The 21,686-nt window shown below is 40.8% G+C and overlaps 1 protein-coding gene and 1 long non-coding RNA gene across 4 annotated transcripts in view; one reads left to right on the top strand and one right to left on the bottom strand.

Annotated features, from left to right (window-relative positions):
- The window catches only part of PDE4B (phosphodiesterase 4B), a 219,593-nt gene that overhangs the window by 65,468 nt on the left and 132,439 nt on the right, over window positions 1-21,686 (top strand). The window lies entirely within an intron of this gene.
- LOC138686276 (uncharacterized) lies at window positions 14,844-19,942 on the bottom strand. The gene is made up of 3 exons (XR_011325611.1): window positions 19,274-19,942; window positions 18,904-19,086; window positions 14,844-17,165 (listed from the first exon to the last, which is right to left on the bottom strand). It is a non-coding gene; the product is annotated as an uncharacterized lncRNA (long non-coding RNA).

Below are 21,686 nucleotides of genomic sequence, written 5' to 3'. Positions count from 1 at the left end.
TGCAGAAAAGATCCTTCCAAATTTTGAAAAGGTTACTACTGTTAATCATTTCAGGAAGGCAATAAAATATTCTAGTAATGACTCAACTGAAAGGAGTAACTAAGATTAAAAACTTCTTAGTGCTTAATAAGTGTGATATAAGGGGGCATACCAAAGAGGAACCTTTTCTGCAGTGTTCAGATGGAAGACTCCTGGGTACGAGTGTTTGCAGCTAGTTGTTAGTTTTGATTAATTCATGTTGTCAACCCTTGTGGCAAAGGTATTCAGCTAAACATGTTGTATAGCTGAAGAATATAATTTGGGGGTGGTGGTGGTTTTAGGTTTTTTGGCTTACTGCCACAATTAAAAAATTGGAGATTCATCACGGGTTAGATTTTGGACTCGTCAAATTTCAGAGGTGTTTGCTGTAGTAAGTATTTGTGGATGAGTTGGATTCTGATGAGCTGCGGAGCTTCCAGTGACTTCACTTTGAGTAAAGTGAGAAACTTCTGCACATTGAGACTCTTCTCGTTTTCCAGCTGGGTACCCCAAACTGGAATCAAATTTTATGCATTTTTAATGTCTTTGTCAATAATATTAGTATGTGTTTTGTGCTACTAGAAATGGCATTCACTTTGGTAAGGTCTTGGTAAGGAGGACTCGGTACAGATCAGAAGAAGGTATGAGCATATATGAATAATAGGTACCTAATGCATCCATTCCTGTTCCAGAATTATTAAAAATGTATTTTCCACGATATAATTTCTTTATTGAAAAATTGGCACAGATCTCATAGGAATGAGATTCTATTTTTCATTTTAAGACTGTTTTATTTTTCATCATTTTTAGTCATCCTTTCAAGATCACAAAATTATTTTTGAAAATATTCCACTAACCTTCTCTACAGCTTGGTATTTATGTTAAATAGGATATATAGATATAGCACAAATAAAAGAATTGAGAAACTATGAAGTAACTCAAAGTTATTTGTTTAGCCATGCCACTAATGAGGTCTTCCTTCCCCTTACCCCCAAAGTCTGGAACTAATGAAGAGTTCCTTTAGTTTACAGAATACATGAGCGAAATAAATATTGAAGGATTTAGCATAGTGACATTTATTTATTGTATTTTTGAATGTCTAGCCCGTGTTTAATTGTATTTTGTATATACCCAATGATCATCTGTTTCCTATTGAGCATTCTATTCTGCACAAGCTAAACGATACTCTTGACGATGCACTCAGCATACTCTGTGCTCGCAGACTACAGGGCGAGAGGAACTCCTCATCCAGCACAGATCCAGCCTGAAAGGTGCATGGTTTCCTGTTCTGATAACCTTGTTCAGCTGTTAAAAATATATGGATGAATATTCCTATGGGTTGAGAATAAATTGTCCTTAGTATCAGAGCTTCAGCTACTTGACAGACTACTTGTATTTAGCAAACATTGTGGTCTAGAAGCTTCTTCTAATAGTTTACACTTTTATTCTGCATTTCATCCCATTATTCCTAGCAATGCTTTTATCTTCTACCATTCTAATATGTTTTTTCCTTCTTGTATTAATAACTGGAAACAAATGTTGACAATCAGCATAACTATATTAGCTGTAACATGCCTAAAAGATGACTGTTTTCTTATTTTAATCTTCCTTTATATGAATCCCATGGGGCCTTTTATGCTTGTTTTCTATTTTCTTTCAAACCTATCTAGTTTCTCCGTAGCACAGACTGTCATTTCAGGTGTCAGCATTGTGTTTGTTTTTCTATGCCTGGAGGATCCCTATCATACTAATTTTTACTGATAAACAAGGGAATTTTTAAGGTTTTAGACATATGATCTAAAGAATCCAATTTCATTTGAGTGTCCTGCTGTTCTTGCATCTCTTGGGCTAATGCATTTTCCTGTAGACAATTTATTTAGCTGAGGTTTTAATCAGCTGTAGCATCCATTTTTTGTTCCTGCTTTTACCCATCTGTACCTTCTGGACAGCGTATGAATTGGCATTCAAGCTGAGGTGGAATATATTGACTTCACGTTTCTAATCTTGCATTTGATTTTTAGAAACGTGGGGGACATCTTCATATATCTTTAAATATTTTTAAGATACTGGCTAGCTTATTTAGCTTTTAAAACAATGTTTTTTTCATTCCACTGCAGTAATCCTTTCCTGAGCCGTTTGGGTTGGTTGGGTTGAGCCGTTTTGATTGGTGTGACATGTGTGAGCCTCCTGCTGCTATACTTGGATTTACATTATATGCAGAAGATTAATCTCCAGGTCATCAAGTTTAAGTCTTCTGAGGACAGACCAAGAGGAATTTTCTGTGCTGGATGTTTCTGAGTTGCTGTTTGTACAGAAAGTGCCTTACTGGCATCCAGACAGTGGTTCTCCTTACTCTTCACCTGTGTCTTTTGATTTGCAGTAGTCAAAGTCATTGACTGTGAATGCCAGCCTGCACGGGGCACGGCTGTGTTGTTTTGTCCCTGGTGTCCCCATGGGAGGCGGTGACGTTGGTCTGCACTGCCGACGGAGAGCAGCAGGAGTGGAAGTGGCTCCTTGGTCCCGTGGGACTTCATCTCACAGCTTGAAGCATGGCTGGTGAATGTCACGGTTGGGTTTGAGGAGCACAGTTATCATTCAGGTTCATGCTTTGATACTTGGGGGGCTTGGATAATTTCAGGGTCTTGGAGACTGGAAGCAAGACCTGTAGTCTGGATGCTCAGTGAGGAGTGGGTGCTAGGAGCAGATAAGCTCGGTGTCCAGAGCTCTGTGTCCATAGGTTAGAGGAGACAGGCTGATGGCAGGGGGAAGGAGCCATGTTATCTACATGATGTGCCACATTTACTACTTTAATTTGGAAGCAGCACTGCTGCTGCTTCTCTAGCCTGAGAGAGCCTCTCCTGTGCAGACTGTGAGTCCTGTTTTCCAGAAGAACCCCTCACCATGCCATCTGTCTGTCTGTCTGACGAAGCAGCCTGTCATCAGCCCCGCGAAGGAGGTGTGTGGCTGCTGGGGCACCGAGCTCCCTGTCAGCTGGAAGGGCTGCGAGGTACCAGGCATGGAGCTATCTCGAGGCACAGGCAAAACAGGTAGCTGCCCGCAGGGGCGGTGGGAAGAGGGCAGCAGCTCGCCTGCTGTGGCCCCAGCTCAGGGGATGGAGAAGGTAGCGCAAGAGTATCCCTCCCCAGTACACCCCCAGGCGAGCTTGGAGCGTGGAGGTGCAGGACAGTCCCTGCCACCAGCAGCAGGACGAAGCCCTGCTCTGTGCCATGTCCTGGAAGAGGAGAGGTTCTCCTATGTGCCGTACCAGAAGATGGAAGTGAGAAACACCCTTCTCCCTGCCGTCAGCCCCAGCTCGCTGCCCTCGCCTCCACATCAGCCCCAGCAACGTTACTGCTCCCCGTCAGACCACTTGTGCTGCTGCGATGAAACGCAGGCATTCCTTCACTGCCGAGGAGCAGTGAGCTGGCTCTGCAAGGCACCCTGAGAGACCCCAGGTACTCTGCTGCAACATCATATTCAAGGCTACAGTAATTAATATACAAATTCTCCTGTAGCCAGGGTAAGTCCCAGAATGTGAGAGGCAGTGTTGCTCTGGGACATGTGCATCTGCAGGAGCATGTGTTTTGACAGCTCCCATATGTTGCCACCTACATAAGGAAATGTAATTTCTGCCTGATCAGCCTTAATCCTTCCTCGGTGAGAACACTAATGTTTCGCAAGGCACTTTACTGTTGACCAAACTCCACCGCTTCATCCATCATGGTTCCAGATCTGTCATGTCATTTCTAGGGTCTGTAGATAGATTTACAGTATTGAAGTCTCTCCTGTTCCCGATGCACCAGCACCACATACGTTTTCCAGGAATGTTTAAGCCGCAGCGTGTGGGACAGGGGGCTCGGGAAGCTCTATTATGGGGAGGCTCTTTTGAGAGCAGGAAACCATCCTCTGTGGAGTACCTGAGCAATACACGCTGTCTCCTAATCCATCCCCTTCTCCTGCACTGAAGGTTTCATTTGGCTGTCATCAAGAGATTATCCCAAAGTACAAATCAGATCCATGAGAAGAGATTAAATTTACTTTTTTTTTTAAGCTGAATTCATCCCAGGTTTTGTTTGTAGGTTTGTTTTTTTCTTTTTTATTGGCAGACTGGTATTGCAGGGCACCATGCTGTGATTGAAGCAGTAGTGGACCGAATCCAGTAGTTACACCAATTGCTGTTTAGGTTCATCTACTATTTTTAATTGGTCTTTTGTCCCTTAATAAGCTATCTATCGTCCTGTGGATCATGCTGTTAAGTAGTGCAGTGTGTATACTTTGTTTCTCCATTCTCAAAATGTCTGTAGATAAAACAACCACAGTTAAAACAGCAATCCCTGACAGAGCACCACTGGATTTTGGGGAGCTGAATTTTATGAGTTTTGGAAAGCAATTTGCTTTTCAATATAAGTAGCCCTTCGGTTAATGCACTAACTTTTAAGGGCTGAAAATATCGATGGAGTGTCCAGATGGAGTACAAGTGAAAACGGTTTCAGTTTTCTTGTTGAAATAAGAACTGGAAATTTGGCCAGTCCAAAATTTGAGTTGCTGTGTGATTGTGGGCAGTTGATGATCTCCGGTAAAAATGAGGCTGAATAACAGAAGGTTGCACCATAAACCACAATTCTTTGTTCTGCTTCCAACACAAATTAGCCAAACTGCTGCCTCATTTTGCTAGTCTTGTTTTCAGTGCCTGTTGGTATGCTTTTAACACAACACAGCATGAGAGGTAGCATGCAGTTTGCATGATGTATTTCATTTGTACGTTTTTTCTTTTGGAAGTTCATAGTCATCCCATAAATTATTTTCTGAATTTTAGTAATTTTTTCACTAATGGAATTAATACGTATTGCAGATGCAAATAATTCATATCCATATGACTTGGTTTAGTGAATGTTGTGATCAGGATTTATGGGCATTAAGTGTACCTAGTTTGTTGACCTCCAGCCAAAACCATGGAAAAAAGAGTTGGTGGAAGCTCACCTTGATATAACCACAATTAGCAGTTTCCGCCAGGCTCCGGTGTAAATTAGTTTGCTGTACATGATGAGAAAGGAGAGGGAGAGGATGTGAGTACAGTATATTGGAGACTTCTGCCTTGTCTTGGCTGCTGACTGATACCCAGCGTAGAGGATTTCCTCTTCTTGGTGGAGTGACCATCCTGTTGTTTTTCATGGCTGCCGTGGGACTGCAGTAATTGCAGATGCCAGTCAGGTGAGGAAAGACTTGGCTTGACGCAGCACTCTGCAGAACTGGCAGCTGTCTCTGCTGGGTGAAGCTGGTTGTGTGGAACACCCAGTGTCACCTCCTCTGGCCGAGGAGGAAGGGGAAACTCTGATGAATCCTGATGAGCCTCCGTTGCCCACCCCAAAGCGGTGGGGCATTCTGGAAACGGAGTCAGGAGAGATTTATTTATTTTTTATTTAAACATATTCATGGATGATTTTTTCCCTCTGAGAAACATGACTGTTCAGATGATTCACGGTTGCTTTCTTGTAGGAATTTCAGCACTACAGAATAAACAATCACAATAGCATGTACTCATGTTGCAGCTTGTTTACTTGAGAAAATATTCGTAACACAAATTGTAATTCATTAATCCGTATGCAGCTTCTCAACTACAATTGTTAAATTAATTTTAGAATATTTTTAGCCAATTTCATGGATATGATCTGCATGTCAGGTCTGTGTGTAGACATCACACTTGAAGAATACTTCCACTAAAAAGACTGCACTTCTGCTGAAAAGCTGAGCTGCTTTAATATTGAATTATTGATATTAGGCCAACAGAGTGGATAGATACTTTTGCCTACAGCACTAGACGCATATTGTTTTGCGCATTGTAATCTGTTACAATAAAAATTTTCTTGTTCTTGCAATACATATCTCTGTTTGGCTGGCTGAGCAATATTTTTGCTTGTAAACTCTATGTCCAGAAAGGCAAATATAACATTAGAGAAGCCTGAGGAACCATCCTTGGAGCAAATCACTTGCATTTTCACATGTTACTTCTATCAGATGTTAGAGAATTTTACTGTGAAAAAGTGTAGTAGACAGAAAGAAGCAAGGTAAGATATTAATCATAAAGGTGTTAGCTTTTGTGGTTGTTTTAATCTATATATAGAATAGCAACAAAGCGAAGAGTTGCATTTCTAGTAATCATCCTAGTGGTCTGAAGATGGGTAAATGCAATATTGTCGGACTGAAAATCAAGTTACAACTGATGCTTTTTTTCAGGCTTTGAACACAATGCTTGATATCACTGTTCTGAGAAAATGAGGCAGTTATGTGATACTCTGCCCTACTGCAAGTAGTGACGTTACAGCTGCAGGATTGTGTCCAGTTCAGGGACCTCACTTCAAGAAGAAGAATTTGAGAGATTCTGAAAGAAGATGGCAGAAATAGCGAACATTGCCTATCAGGAAAGATTAAAAAATTGGTATTATTTACTCTAGAGGCAATTACTTTCTTTTAGTTACATAAAAAGTTTCAGGAGAAGGAAACTTCTTCCCATGTCTACTGCAGATAGGGCAAGAAATAATTAGTGAGTCCTGCAGCAAGGCAGTTTATCAGGCTATAGGCATTCAGAAAAGATTTGGTGGAAGGATGATGAAGAACTGAACTCCATTGCTTGCGCAGGCTGTAAGGTCTTCAACCTGAATCTTTTGTTGAGTGAGGCTAGAAAACTTTGGATTTAGTTGAACCTAGTTTGGACTGTGGGCAGAGACCAGGTGCCTTCTTGAAATCCCTCACAGGGATGTCTTTCTGTTCATAAAAGGGGTATGGTGGATATTCAAGGGAACTTCTGTGACAGCACTGAAAAAGATCTTCTGCGACAATGTAATATGTACAGTAAAATAACAGGAGTGAACATGAAAGAACATTTATCTTAAAAAATATTACTCATTTATCTACTTAAAGTCCCTTTTTTATGCAGGCATGTATGTGAGTACAAATCTCATTCTACTACATAAAAACAAGAGAAACGAGACATCTGATAACACTACTGCTGTGTAACGATGTTCTCCATTGTAAGTCATCGTACTAAACCTCCCACCTTTTGCCTATTTTGGTGTATGTTGGTACAAATGACTGCAAGGTATAAAGGCTGTATCTGCACTGAAAAGAAGCTGGGAAGGGTATGTAATGCAGTGAAAAAGGAGGATTATAGCATTCACATTACTGCTTTTATCTAAGCTCTTTTCCTTAAAAATCTCTTTCTTTGATGCACTGCTAGTCTTGCAGTTACCCTGTGCAAAGTACAGTGGCTTCTTAGTAATTGTAATTAAAGTCTATCTCTCCATACTCACTATGAAGGCATAAGTCACCTTACATATGTATCTGTTGTTTTGAACCATAGGTCAGAGTGGAAAATAATTGCTGGAAAGATTGATGATTGCAGTTACGTAAGACGGCGCAGGTCATGTATCCCATTTTAGTCGCCCCGACAGTCACACTCTGGTGGTGTTAAACGTGTCAGAGATGTTGCCAGGATAACCTTCCCATCCTCAATGTGACTGTTCCCCAGGCAGATTTATTGAGCTCCAGGGCACACCAGGCGAATCTCAAATCCTCCTAGTCTCTTCAGTGGGCTCCTTTTATTTGTTGGGGTTTTTTCCTCTTTTTACATAGAGGTGCAGCTGCGATCTCTTCTGCTTCCCTTCTCCAAATATTTATCATCTGTATTGTTGGAAAAGCTAGATTCCATTAGCAGCCCCTCCACAGTGTGCATCCCCTCTCCCTGATGAGACCAAAGTCCTCTCTCCAGAGGAGGGAGATGATCTGTGAAGTTTTATTTTAAGTGTAGGTCCTTAATTAGAGAGGGGAAAAGAAAGGCATACTTGAGTGAGACAGTGCAACATCTGCTGTGGACTAACAGTAGTGAAACTGTTACCAGCTTTTTAGATTTTCCATGAGAAAAAAAATCTTCTTCTGCAACAGGCAGAGGTACACAGGCTGACTTAGTTTGGTCTTTGAGGTCTGCCACCTTGATGACTACAGGAGGATCTATCATTGCTATAGCCAAGTTTTGTCCATGTTGGCAAATAATGGTAATGGGAGGCTTGGTAAGAACAAATCTGGAGAGGAAAACAGTGGGGAGGAACCAGTGTCCGCAGAGATTTGTTGTCAGGGTTTTACTTTGGGCTGGTTCCATAAGCTGAGTGCCCATTAGAGGCTGGAGAGCCCTAGGTGCCTCTGGGGTGCACCTTCCAGTTCAGTGTCACCTGAGAAGCTCCAGTTTGTGTACCTCGAGGCTGCCCCAGATTGCAACCAAAATACCCTTAACGAGACCAGCTGGGAGAGTTGCTTCCGAAGTTGGCTTCCAGTGTGAACAAGAGCAGGAGTACAGGGCATAAACCTGGTAACACCGATTGTTGGACATTGATCGTGGTCCCTTCCAGCAGGAAATACATTTCTCTTCTGCTTCAAGCAGTAGTGGTAGAAACCACGGCACCGGTTTCTGCAAGTGGGGTCAGTGAGTATCTGTGTGCCTTGCACAGTGGTGTCCATCATCTGTATTTCTTCTTCCTCACTTACAATTAACTTGAAGGTTTTTTGCATGATACAGAATGTGGAAACTAGTGTCGTGAATTGCCTTTATACTCTCACCTCAAGAATAATATAACTGAAATAAAAATAAGGTGAGGTAGTCGGCTACAAATCCACTACTACCTGGTTACTATGGCAGTTAATCAAGGGACCATGGAAATAATGCAGTCCGTATTTTGTGGCTGGTGCTGTAGCTACCACCTTTAAATTGGGTCAGTAAGAATGAGGAGGAGCAGAGTCTGCTGGAAGCCTGTATACATTGAAGTGCTTGTCAGTATATGTGTCTGTAGAAGGTGTATAGAGAGGAGGAAAAGCCACGGTGTCGTGAGGCGTGAAAGGGATGCCGTTGTTAATGTAGTGCATAGCATGTACCATTTTTAAACAAACAAACAAGATCCCCCCAAAGAGGAAATCTTCCTAATAGTCTTGTTAACCCTAAATTATATCCATGTTGTTTATGTAACAGGAATGAAATTTTAAAAAAATCCATTGGAACTGTGTCTTGTCTAGCACTTTACTGAGAATGAAATTGCTTTATTCAAATTATTTAAATGATGTCCTGTGAAATCCTGATAATTATTATTTAAATACACATTTTTGATTGGGTTGAGAAACTGACGAATGGTACAGGTCTCCCACAGGAGTTTTCACCTGTTTTCATTATTGGTGAATGATTTCAGTTATTGCCTGTATCCCCAAATCTCATTTGCATCTGACTGTAGAGACAAAAATACTTTAAGAGTGCAGTGGCTGTTTCTATATAATCTCATTGAGAAGTTAAATAATACCCATTTATATTCTGCTTACCATCCATGCCAGAAGATAATTTTTTGTCATTCTTTTTTTCACTGTTGTTGTTTCAGAGAATGTTGTAATTGGTTAGGGATGTACATAGGGCTGGAAGTCCAGCCCTCTGGTGTCAAAAAAACAGGAGGATTTTCATGGGCAGGATTTCATTTCATAGTTGTCTTTCGTATTAAAGTATAAATCTTTGTATCATTAATCTAATTCTTGGGTCTCTTCTTGTCTTACAGAACAGAATAAAAGGCAGCTCTTTATGTTAGCCAGGAACACTTTATACAAGGTTAATTATAATTTTGTGGATAATCTCTTACTCTGATGCCAGATGTTCTGGACAGAAGTGGATATACCTACCCAGGGTTTGAAATACAGCAACATTACAACCTCAATAAGCTTTTATTTTGTTTATAGTGCATCTTGCATGGCAATTGGCAGCCTGGATGAATGTAACCACTTAGGTACCAGCCTCAGTGGTGTATTTTTTGAATGTTTTATTTTTAATTTAGTAGGACTTGCACTGTGAACCCCAGTCAAGCCATCCTTCTTTTGTATCAGTGACACTTGTGTTCTACATATTTTATTATGAACGTTACATTCTGTCACTTGCTCTTAAGTTAATAGCTGCTTTGCTTCACGTGACATGTTGTATGTCCCCTCACCTAGGATTTTGTTCAGTAAGATGAAGTCATGCAATTTTCACTACGAAAAATTAGATATAATTTTTATTAATTAAGTATGTTATGGAAGTTCCCTAACATTTTCAAGGATTAAAACAATGATTATTTCTTTTAGCTGTCAGCATCTCTTCTTACAAGCCTCGAAATGTCATTTATATTATGGAGAATTGTAAGGATGTATAGTATAGGTGTCTAATGACAGGGCCACCTGAAGGAAGGGGCTGCCATGAGAGTGTACTTACTCTTGGCAATGCAGTGTTTGATGGGTGTGCTCTTAATAAAGAAGCCTTGCAGGGGGTTCAGGTCCCTGCAGTCAAGGGGAAGGGAAGCGCATCTCTCCAAAGGTGCCCCGTTATGTCATTAGCAGCTCCAGTGGTTTCCTTACGTACGTCAGAACAGCACAGGGGACAGGCTAACGAGCGTCAAGTAATCCATCTCCTCTGCAGTGGGTAGCACTTCAGCACAATTAACCTTCTTATTTCATGTTTGTGATGAGATGCCCTAATGAATTCATAAATGGAGTGAATTCTGTCCTGTTCCTGGGAGAATCTGCTTTGCTCCGAAGAGTCATTGAGTGCTATCAAATTCCTGTCCCAGTAATGGGAACCCTTTCTGCTGTGGCCTGTCCTTATGTCTTTCCTGGTTGTGAATGGGGATCCTTATTTTTAAACAAATTATATGATTTTCAGATTGGCAAGATCCTGTCGTCTGCAGGATGTAGTAAAGTTTAATGCAAACAAATCCAGAACAGTAGCAAATGATTGCATATTTCTCTGGGTTAGCAATAATGAAGAACTAATTCTGGGTATTTATTTGTTTTGGAGAAGGAATTATGATTTTTTTTCATTTTCATTGAAGTGGATTCTCTATTGGGAGCAATTCCTGAATGTCCATTTCTTCATTACACAATAATTCTTACCATAGGCATGGGGAGAATGCTTAAGACACCTAAAACCACATACACACAAAGAAGGATTTTTAGTGTTATTTGTAGTGCTTTAGAAGAGATAGCATTAGGAGTTTTGACCTTTAAATATACACGTTTTGTGCCTTTTTGATATTTAAATTGAAACAGTATTCTTCCTTTTCACCTCCCTCAGGCTTTAGACTAGTTTTGTGAGACATGTAAATGAAAACTTGAATGGCTTTAAATTTTACATATCCTGATGAAGAAATTAAGGCTGCCATTGTGACTGTGAGGAGGGAATGTGGAAACTGTGATCACAGCAGAGGCAGGCAGAGTTAAGGTCTGCAGCTGTAAATAAACCCGAGAAGCCTGAGATACTTTGGGACAGTGAAAGTTTAGCGAGAAATTACAAGGGAAAGGTACTGAAACTTGGCTAAAACAAGAGGATGAAGCAGGGTCAAATAAGCAGTGAGGGGCATGCTAAAAATTTGGATTCCTGTGCCATTTCTGTGTTCTGTGGTTATACACACACTAAATGAGGTGCCAGCACCCTGGTACTGCTAAGATGCAAATGCTGTAAGAAATAAAATACTGCTTTCTCTGTTGAGTTATCCCAAATATGGGTGGTGCATACAGAGAAAACATCCTTCATGTTGGGGGACTGGAATCAGCAGAGGCTAATGAAGGAAAATAAATGCCTACCAATAAAATAATTCTTTTTTAAAAGAAGTATTTCTTCAGGTGGAAATTTCCATTCTGTCTTGCAGTTTGATGTGTCTCTGTGCTCGGACTTTCAAGGCACTTTGTGAAATGCCAAAAGTTACTCAAACAGTGAAAGCAGCAGGAGTTACTCCTCTTTAACCATCAGAAATCAGTAGATTGTGTCTTGTGGTAAGACTTAAAGTCTAATAGCATTAATGTCTGGCAGGTATTTTCCTTGCATAGGATCTGATTCTGCTGGAATCTTACAACATGTTTTTGTAGTGACTGTTAAGGTTTAGAGTGAGGAATGTGGATGCTGGAGCAACGTTAGGGTGTTTTGTCTTCAATGAATCTGACTTTTCTTGGGTTTTTTTCAGTAGACAGTCTTACTTTACTCAATGCATACACTGATTTACTGATAAAGAAAACATGAGGGGAAATTAAGAAAGAAAAAAGTTATTAAAAAGTCTTGGAAAACTTTCAAGTTAGTATACCTGTGTATTTCATTAATCATACTTGCAGGCGGGAGCAAAGCCCAGCAGCGTTGCAGCAATGACCCAGCGAGCCAGTCTTGCTGTTATTGGAACCTGCTCCTTCCAGCGAGGCTGTCCTTACCCACTTTGCTCCTGTAATTCAGTAGGACTCAAAGGATCTCTTGATGTACTTCAAATATGTCAAGTTCTGTTGGCTGTCTGAAACTTTGAAAGGCAAGCAGATTTTAACAGAAATTGCGTTTTTTTCTTTGGCCTGTTTTTCTGTGGGCGATCATGCCAAAGAATGAGCATCTTCAAACGCTAACATGTGCCAGGCTTTCAGCTGATGGATTAAAAAACAAATAAAGGGGGGAAGGGGCAAAAACTGGCAGAAAACAAACTGGTGTGGGTTTTTGCCCTTTTCAAACTTATTTGAAAAATAATTGGGTTTAACTCTGTTGATACTGTGTCAGAGGGGGTGGCCAGACTGACTGAAGTATATTCAGTCACAAGTCATTCGCCATCGATCTGCCAGTTTTCTGCACTGACATTTAATGGCTGTCAGTTGCTCATCATGTTAAGAATAGTGGTGGAGGGAAAAATGGTAGTCTGATAATGGGAAAGCAACCGTTATGTCAAGAAAATGTTTGAAATTCTGCAATTTAATTATTGCCTTCTACCATGAAAGACACAGGTGGGAGTCATTAACTCAAAAATAACCCCCAAAAAACAACCCACCCCAAACCAACCTCTTCTTAATTCTGATTTGAAAACAGATAATAGTGAAATTACACTAGTATTCGGTAATGTTAAAAATGAGAAAATTGCATAATAAGAAAAAGATTGACCACAGTAATCTTCTCAGGAAGGACCAACAGGTAACAGAAAAGGGGATATCTTTTGAAATTCAAATGAAGATTTAAAATTGCATACAAGAGTCGAGATATCAGCAAATATATAGTGGAAAAAAAAATACTGTGAAGCCCAGCTGATGAGATTTCTGCCTAAATAAGGTTCACTTATCTGTACTTGAAAGCTGTTATTTGGTTTTTAAGCTCGGTAGTGTTTTGGCAAGACGAAAAATTAGTTGCTTTGTATTTGTAAATGGGGAAAAATAGTATGTAGGACAGGCTTAAATTACACCTCTCAGGAAAAAAGGTTCAAAGACCTCTTCTAGAGCTTTCAGAGACTACTGAGTGTCCATACAGCCGGGCATATTGCTTGCTTGTTCTTTGTTGCATGAAATAGGGACTTCGAAAAATTACAGAATAATAAGCACAGCTCCGAGTCAGCTAAGGAGCCTTCGCAAGTGCTGACTAACTTTTTTAATAAACAAACACCATTAAAATATAATGAGGAAATGAGGGCTGTATACCAGTACATCCTGTTGTCAAATACCGCTGTACTGAGCAGCAGCGCTTGGCACAGATTGACCTTCGATTCCTGCCTATGCCGTTAAAACGACAGCCGGCTGCAGACCCCTCGCACTTCTTGCAGCATCCCTCCGAGCCGCCTGGGATGCGGGCGTTCGCCCCCCGGGCAGGGAGGGGGTCAGCCCCGCATGGCGTGGGGAGGGGAGGGAGGTGGCGGTGGCTCAGCTGTTCCCAGCGAGCTGTTATATCAGCGGGGAGAGGCGAGAGCGATGCTTTATGCAGCATTGTTGTAACCATGACACTAAGGACGTCATCCCGTGAAAATAGCAGTTGGAACATTTGTGGAACAAAGCTGAAGCGGCTCCGCTTTTCCGTGCGAGGGTCCTTAACAGAGCGATACCATATGCATACTGTTCATTTACATATAGATTAGCTATCCACTCTCAGCTACTTTCTGGCTTTTTAAGAACACGCTAAGAATTAAGATTGGAATTGCAAACCAATCCACAGGCTCGAGGAATCATTCTAGTTTTCAGAAAGGGGATCCTTTTACTTGCCAAGAAAAACTGTGCATTACAGGCATGAGCCGGCTCCTCCAAGCACTGCCCAGTACTTGCAGAGGGTGGTGGGAGAGGAGGGTTGGTGGGATGGGGACCGGGCACGTTCCTTCTCAGCATTGCTTTGAGTGGCAACTCTGCTGATTCAACCACCTTCCACTGAATAAAACTGATGAAAGCCAGAGCTGGCTGTGCTGTAATGTAGAAGCATTAGTGTGCTGGAAATGCTATTAAAGTGATTTTTATGGCCGTGTTGAACCCAGAGCGAACCTGTAAATAAAAACACTGGGGGAGGGAGGGCAGCAGATGTAAAAACAGCCTAAAGGTAAAAGAAAGGGATGAAGTAATGCCAGTGAAGAGAGAAACATGTTGAGGGGAAGGACAAAAGGGATGGAGGCTGGAGGAGGAGCGAGGAAGGAGGGAGACAAAGCAGGGCAGGGGGTCAGCGGGGCTGACGTCAAGCGCCGGCACCGCCGCAGCTGCCTGCACCGGGCTCGGGCGCTGCCGGCCTGATGTACCTCCTCTTTCCCCGTCGTGTCAATGTTTTATACTGCAGCAGGTTTTTCTGTACGGTTTTGTGTCTAAAAGCTGGGAAGGGGGTAGAGACACGAAGCTCCGAAAGAGCATCCCAAAGGCATGGTCCTCTCTGAGTTACGCCACGCAAAAGACGCGTGTGAAATCCCTCCGCTCGTGAGAAAGCGGGGCATCGCGCTCTGCGGGTGCTGCCGTCGCCTGTCAAGGCAGAGCAGGGCTGAAGGCACGGTCCCTCTCTTCTTCCCTGGCCACCTCCATGCCATGGGCATGGGATTTTCCACCTGGGAGAATCTAGCAGAGAGTACGGAGATTGCACCTGAGGGCGTTCATGCGTGTCAGTGTGCTGGTGTATTAGAGTTTGTCACAAGAACACTCACAATTGAATTTTTGGGGGTGTTTTTTTTGTTTATACCAAGACCTGTCAGTTCCAATTCAGTTTCCCCTGGAGTGGTGTGAAAAAAGAATGGGATTATAAGGGAATCATCACATTTGTAATGCTACAAAAGTAAATCCTTCTTTGTTTATAGTGGAGTTGTTCGACAGGAGGTCATATGCAACAAGGCATGAAGAAAAAAAGGTAAATAATTACAAGGGAATCCTAGGTGTGCTTCCAGGCTGACACTACCTTCCTGGAGATTTGCAGGATCTGTAGCCCTCTTGCAAGGGATGGTATTTTTCCCATGAAAATTGAAAGTTTACTGATAATTAACAAAATCAACGAACAGGAAGATTAATTGCTATTTTGGACATTTGACCTCCGTTTCAAAAAGAATGAGTTGTTTATGTTCACAGATAAATATTATTAATAGAGCTCTTTCCTGCTTTAAATAAATTGTCAGATAGTAAAGTTGATGTTAAGCATTTTTGTCTCTAGCAGTAAAAATGAGCTACAAGTTTTGAATCATTTTCAGACTTTTTTTGTACTACTCAGAGAAGTAGAGGAAAAATTTACTTGACTTCAGGGAATCAGTTCAGCAGAAATGCTAGAGAAATTAAGATTTCTTTTAATTCCTGTGGGCTTTTCAAGTCTAGAAACTGGCTATCACTTTTGTATTAAATGTTCAGGGTCGTGTAATGACTTGCATGCTCCCTTTTAAGCTAAAGGTGCATTTTCTTCCACTGAACATGTGTTGAGAAAGTCCAATAAATCATAAAGGAGTTATATACCGTGTTCCATGAGGCTCCTACGAATGTGATCCTCCCAGCTGAAAGAAGCATTTGGGTAAGTTTTTCCCAGTGCACTTGAGGGCTTCCATATTGTCTCCGAAAGTTCAAAGTCCCTCTTGCTGCCTCTTCATTGAGTGATAGGTCTGACTCATCTTCATCTTTAGCTTACTCATACTTAATATTGAAACATTCTTCAAAGGAAGGAGATCTAGAAAAACTTTTCACTCCTGGCAACACCCACAACAAAGGCTTGAGTCAATATATTCAACACAAAATAATTGACATAAAAGGAATTAAAATTTTATTTGGCAAAAGACGTTTCAACCTGAGAAGAAAGGTAAATCCCTTAACTAACAGCACAACCAAGACAGCATTGCCAAAAACAATCGATCATCTGCATCAAAGGCACTGCCAGTGCTGCTCTTCTGTGTCCTCAGATCAAAGTTTCCTCCATCCATAAATTATCTTCACTAGAGTTCGTTGATGAGGTTTTCATCAACTGCCTTGCACTCCGCAAAATCCTGAAGGTGATTTTTGGGGTGAACCGCAGGGAGGAAGCAGGAGAAGACAGGAGGAATGAGCTCACTGAGAAACCTTGTGAAGAGCAAAATAAGTGGCTGCTACATTGATTCTCTTCTGTGGGTTGGCCTAATGCATCCTGGCATTTGTGTTCTGTATTATTGTCCGAAGTGATTACTTCCAGTCCTGTTGCAACCTGGTAGGAGACTGTTAGAGTAAGAAACATCCTTGGTGCAACTTGAGAGGTTCTTGTGTTGAGCTGCAGGACATAAAATGGCAGAAGTGCCTTGATGGCTTCTTGGTCATCAACATGGGAAGCAAGTCCAAACCTCAGGAGTTTTTGGAGCTGCCAACATTGTCTAGCCATATCTAGATAAGATACAGTATTTAATAAAGATAGTAGTTCTTCATATTTAGCTTTTAGGTAAACATCTTGGGTTGGAAGCTTCTCTTATTTTCTATCAATGTTGTATATTTTCAGTCTAGGTTTTCAGCTAGGACAAACTCTTCACTAAAATACAACGTATATTTTAGGATGTCTAGCATTTCCCATGACTTGAGGCATGGCAGCAAAGTCAGTAATCTTCACCTTACTCTACACCATGCACTATTATGCACTATCGTGCTGTCCATTTTCACACAAAGGCTGATTTTCCAGTGGGGTAAGAAAAGTATTTATTACTATTATGTATGCATGTACAGCTGTATGCTCTTTGTCATCAGTTCTTAAATTACATTTTCACTGCTGCATGGCTGTCAGTATGTTACATGTATTCGGCCATATTTTTCCTCATATTTCTGGTGTCTTCAGCTTTAAAAATGAGCTATATTTATTCAAATTATTTCCCAATGACATGTTGAAGTGCGATTTGTACTACTCCATCTGCTACCTGAGGAGGAGGAAGAGAAATGCACTTTAATAATGAGAACTTCAAGAAGACAAGCATATGCAGTTCAGAATTTGTTTGTTTTGTTTTGGTTTTTTTTTTTAATAGTTTCAGGCTATCAAAGTGGGGCAGAAAGCATTATAGTTCTCAGTGAAAATGCATGGGGAACATCTCTCTAATTGAACCTGAACAAGATAATGTTAATATGAAACAGGGCGTACTGAAACAGCTTGCCGTGGTAGATTCTCCATCATTGAAGTGGAGTTTTACAGGAGTTCATTCTAAATCAACAATTTAAGATAAAAAACCCATACAATTTCTTAGCTGGCTTTTTAAGTGTAACAGGATTGTATAAATTTGTAAAAATGGAACAACTGGGGGCTTCCAGCACGGTTACAAAACTATCACACTGTGCTATTTTTATTGCATTTCGAAGTGGAGTGAAGCATACAGCTATACTGAGTATTTTTTTTTGTTACAGAACAGACGCATTAGGTATTTGCCATTTGTAGCTGTAGTTTTTCCCTGGCTTCGACCCTTCAAAAAAAGTCCCCTTTGGATGGCAGGTTGCACACAGCAAAGTTGCATCTCTGACCCCCCTGTGCTGTCTCTTCTCCCTTCTGGAGCGGGGTCCTGATTCTTCTCATCAAAGAAAAGTGCTTTCCACCTAAAAGTTTCCAGATTTTTGCTTCCCTTTTCTGGATTTCATGCAGAAACTTCTGAGTTTCTTTAAAGGTTTTAAAATTAACTTTTATTTAAAAATAAATAATGCAGAAGAGTTAATTTTAATTGAGATTTTAAGAATTCAGAATTAAAGAATTTAATTTTAGAATTAAATACGAGCGAAGGATATCTGCATGTTTGTTTAGCCCCATAGCACAGAGGGATCTATTAAACATTTAAGGGACAATTTTGCTGTCATTTAAAGTCAATGGCAGAAGTCCCTTTGACATCAGTGGAAGCAGGATCAGGCCTTTAGCGCGCTAAAATATCACTCCTTTAGTGCACTATCCATTCCAAATATAGGAAATACCACAGTGGTATTGCCACAGTGTTTAATGGTGCTTTTTATGTATTTAACCTGTTCAAACATTTATTTTTATGGATTCATGCACTCTCTGTATTCTGACCCATAGGCACTAAAAGAACTAAACTTCAATATTTTATTCTAATTCCTAGAGTATTTAAATGACTTTTGAAAAGAGCTTTGCCATAAATAATTCAAGTACTAGAATATACTTGGTTAAATACAGATTTTGTGTTTTCATAATATATGTGAAATGTGGGGTTTTATTGCTTTTATATATTTAGCATTTTTACAAACTCCCTACATTTATGGAAGAGTTTCTAATTGCCAGCCATGGGGCTTGGGAGTTTCCTTCTTTGTGCCTGTGTGATGAAAAGTTCTTTCCCAAAGAAGTCATTAGAGTTATAGGCTAGTAAGCAGGTAGGTACTTTTTTAATATAGGTGTGTATATATATGTATATAAAAACATATATGTGTGTGTATATATGTATATGTATATAAATACGTGTGTATATATATAACATATAAAATACTGAACTGGCAAACAACTCACATATTTCCACCCTGCCCCACAACCAGGTTGCAACTGTTTCAGAAAAATGGCTCTCAATCACAGAAGCCATTGAGAAAACAAATGGTGTGCCATTTTTAGAATATTGTCTCAAGAGGAGGGCTCATAAAATGTGCATGAAGCTAGTCACAAAAATGGCTTACAGTTTTCCTTCTGCCCACATTTTTTTTGGTCCGAATGCTGTGTTCTGCACATTGCAGGAAGAGTTCAAAAAGGTCAGCCCTTGCAGCAGGCTACACCGTAACGCGGCGCTGGCTGATGTATTGGACTTGGCAGCTCCTTGTCTTCAGGGGTTCCTTGGTAACTTCATTGCTGAAGTAGGTGACCTGTTGTTAAAGTAGAATTAGCCTTTTGTGTGCCTTCAGGATTTTCCCCCTCAAGTTTCCCTTGCCTTTGCATTTTTACAGATTAGCTATTGATTTAAAACGTTCGTCATCGTTTTGAAGTGATGTAAAATGCAAAGCAACTGTCTCCCCGCTTGACGCATCAGGTCAAACGTATCCTTGGACCTACCTTGGACCAGCACTTGGAGAGGTGGCACCGAGGGCTCATTTGCCTCATAGAGATCTATTCTTGACTTTCTTCTAGCGTGCTTTAGTCAGAGATAGCCAGCCCGTGATCTGTGCGCGGTTTGTGGTTCAGAGGGGACATGGATGCTGCCTGAGTGCTCCCTCCTGTCCCCCTGCGCTCTGGCTGACAGCTGAGAGCTGCTGCTGCCACCCGTGATGCCACCCGTGATGCCACCCGTGCTGCCACCAGATAATCCCTGGTGTGAGCTCAGGTTAGCGTAGGGTTTAAACCTCTGGGTTAGTTTGGGGAATTCTGTGTAATGTAGAATATTACATAAACAAATAGATCCTTTCTACTTTTCTCCCCGCCACGTGTACTTTGGTTTTTCTTTTGTCCATGATTAAAAAAAAAAAAAAATTAAAATGCACTTTTTGGCTCAGGTTTCTGTGCCATCCTTCCCTAACAGCGATGGGCTGAGCTCTTTACAGAGCCGTTGGCATTGCGAATGCAGATGAGCCAACGCATGCTAACAAACATAAACTTTGGCTGGTGGCTGCTTTATATTCCAGTTTTGCTTGTTTAAATATAGCAGACCTGATGCACAGCTAAAGCAGTCAGGTCAGCTGAACGCCACATCTTCCATTTTTCTGGATGTTTTAACCGGAAAATAAATTTGACCTGTTAAAACAGGTAGAGAGGGATCCGGCCAACCTGGAGTTTCAGAGCTGCTGCGTTTCTATGGCAGAGGTTTGTGAAGCAAGCACTCACACAGTTCACAGTGCCATGGGAACAGCACTTGTATAATGCTTTTTAATCCACTGTAATCAAGTACATAATCAACATAATTAATTTCTATACTGTTGCTCTCCTTGGTTCACATGGAAAGCTATCAGAAATTGCTAAATTGGTCCTAATTCGGGGGAGTATTTTCCTTAAGTATTCTAGGTAATTTCCTTTTTAGCTAGGTGCTAATTGCTAATCTTTATATTGATGAAATTTGTTTTACCCGATGTTACCTTTACCCTCCTGCTTTGAGATTTGCCTATGTGGAAACACTACTTTGGGAGTGATGTTTCTTTCTTTGCAAAAATTTAAACCGAGAGAATAATTTTGCTGAAGATCTAACTTTTCATGGCTATGTTGGAGGGCCTTTTCACTGTTAACTGGAGCTCAAATACTGACTCGTGCGAAGCATGAAGTTTGCATTGTCACTTCATTTTGTTTGTTTTAGTTGAATGATAATGAACATTTAAATGATGATTTCTAGGAAGTTAATGACTAAGATAAAGGACTCAGGGCTGTTCTCTGCAGTGCCCCATGAGTGATACCCAGCATTTCTGCATGTCGCCTGGATGATCAGGTTGGACGTGGGTCCAGTGTGGAAATAAAATCCTCCTCTCCCCGCTCTCTGTGATTATTTATTTTGTCACTAATGGTTCATTCTTTGCCATTCCTTTTCTCCCCGATGTTCCGGACTGGCACCACCTCGTTCTTGTCCCTGTCAACGTCAGCAGGGTGCCAGGATAAGAAAGGAGCGCTGAAGGGTAGCGGCGACGCTCACAGCCTTGTGCTATTCCTTCACGCCATGGGAAATCAGCCCCAAAGGCTCTCTAGTTTATTTTTCTCAGTTTGCTGAACTTGGCTGCACGGGATTGAGCCCAGTACTGGGCAGAACCAACTTTGCATCCTCATCCTCAGGTCCCAATGAAACTTCCATCTAAACTGAACTCCAGCTGGGTTAATTAAGCACAAGTTTTAAAGTTCTTTTCATCAAGACAAAGGAGTGTGTTCTGCTGTCACTGTTGCAGACACAGTCTGTGTTTCTCAAGTTGTTTTGTTTTTGCTTTTATACATTCCTTTTATACTGAAAAGGGGGATTATTATAGTTGCAATTACCATGGAAACAATTACCATAAAGTATTGATCGACCAAGATAGATTAGTAAGCACAAAAGGATAGAGGTTGTCTCTATGGAAACATGGACATTTGGAGCTTTTTTTTTTTCCTTAAGAAAATAACTAGTTTCTTTCCCTTAAACAAGTTTATAGTCCAGTTTAAAATCACTTTGTAGTTTTAATTAAAATTGCTTGTGTAATCCACACTGGTTTTTAATATCATTCATTTGCTTTTGATCTTGAGAAAATCTCTGAAATAGACCTTTTTTTTAAAAAAAAAGAGGACTTGCATCATTTGCACAGCATTTTTTCATATTAAAAAGTAGCTGAAATGTATCATTAATTGTTAATGAAAAACAGGTCAACAGAATAGGCCATTTGCTTCTGAAAGTTAGCATTTAGTAGGGTTTTGTGTTAATGGATTAACAAAGGAATAACTAACCTGTTATTACTTTGAGTGGCACAGGGAGTTCAGCATTCAGTAATGCGTTGTAGCGTTAGCTGTTGGTTATTCCAGCTCC

Source organism: Haliaeetus albicilla, chromosome 8 (genome assembly GCF_947461875.1).
Source record: "Haliaeetus albicilla chromosome 8, bHalAlb1.1, whole genome shotgun sequence".
Taxonomy (NCBI): Eukaryota; Metazoa; Chordata; class Aves; order Accipitriformes; family Accipitridae; genus Haliaeetus; species Haliaeetus albicilla.
The sequence above is the reverse complement of the archived record's forward strand: the minus strand, read 5'-3'. Positions and strand labels throughout refer to the sequence as shown.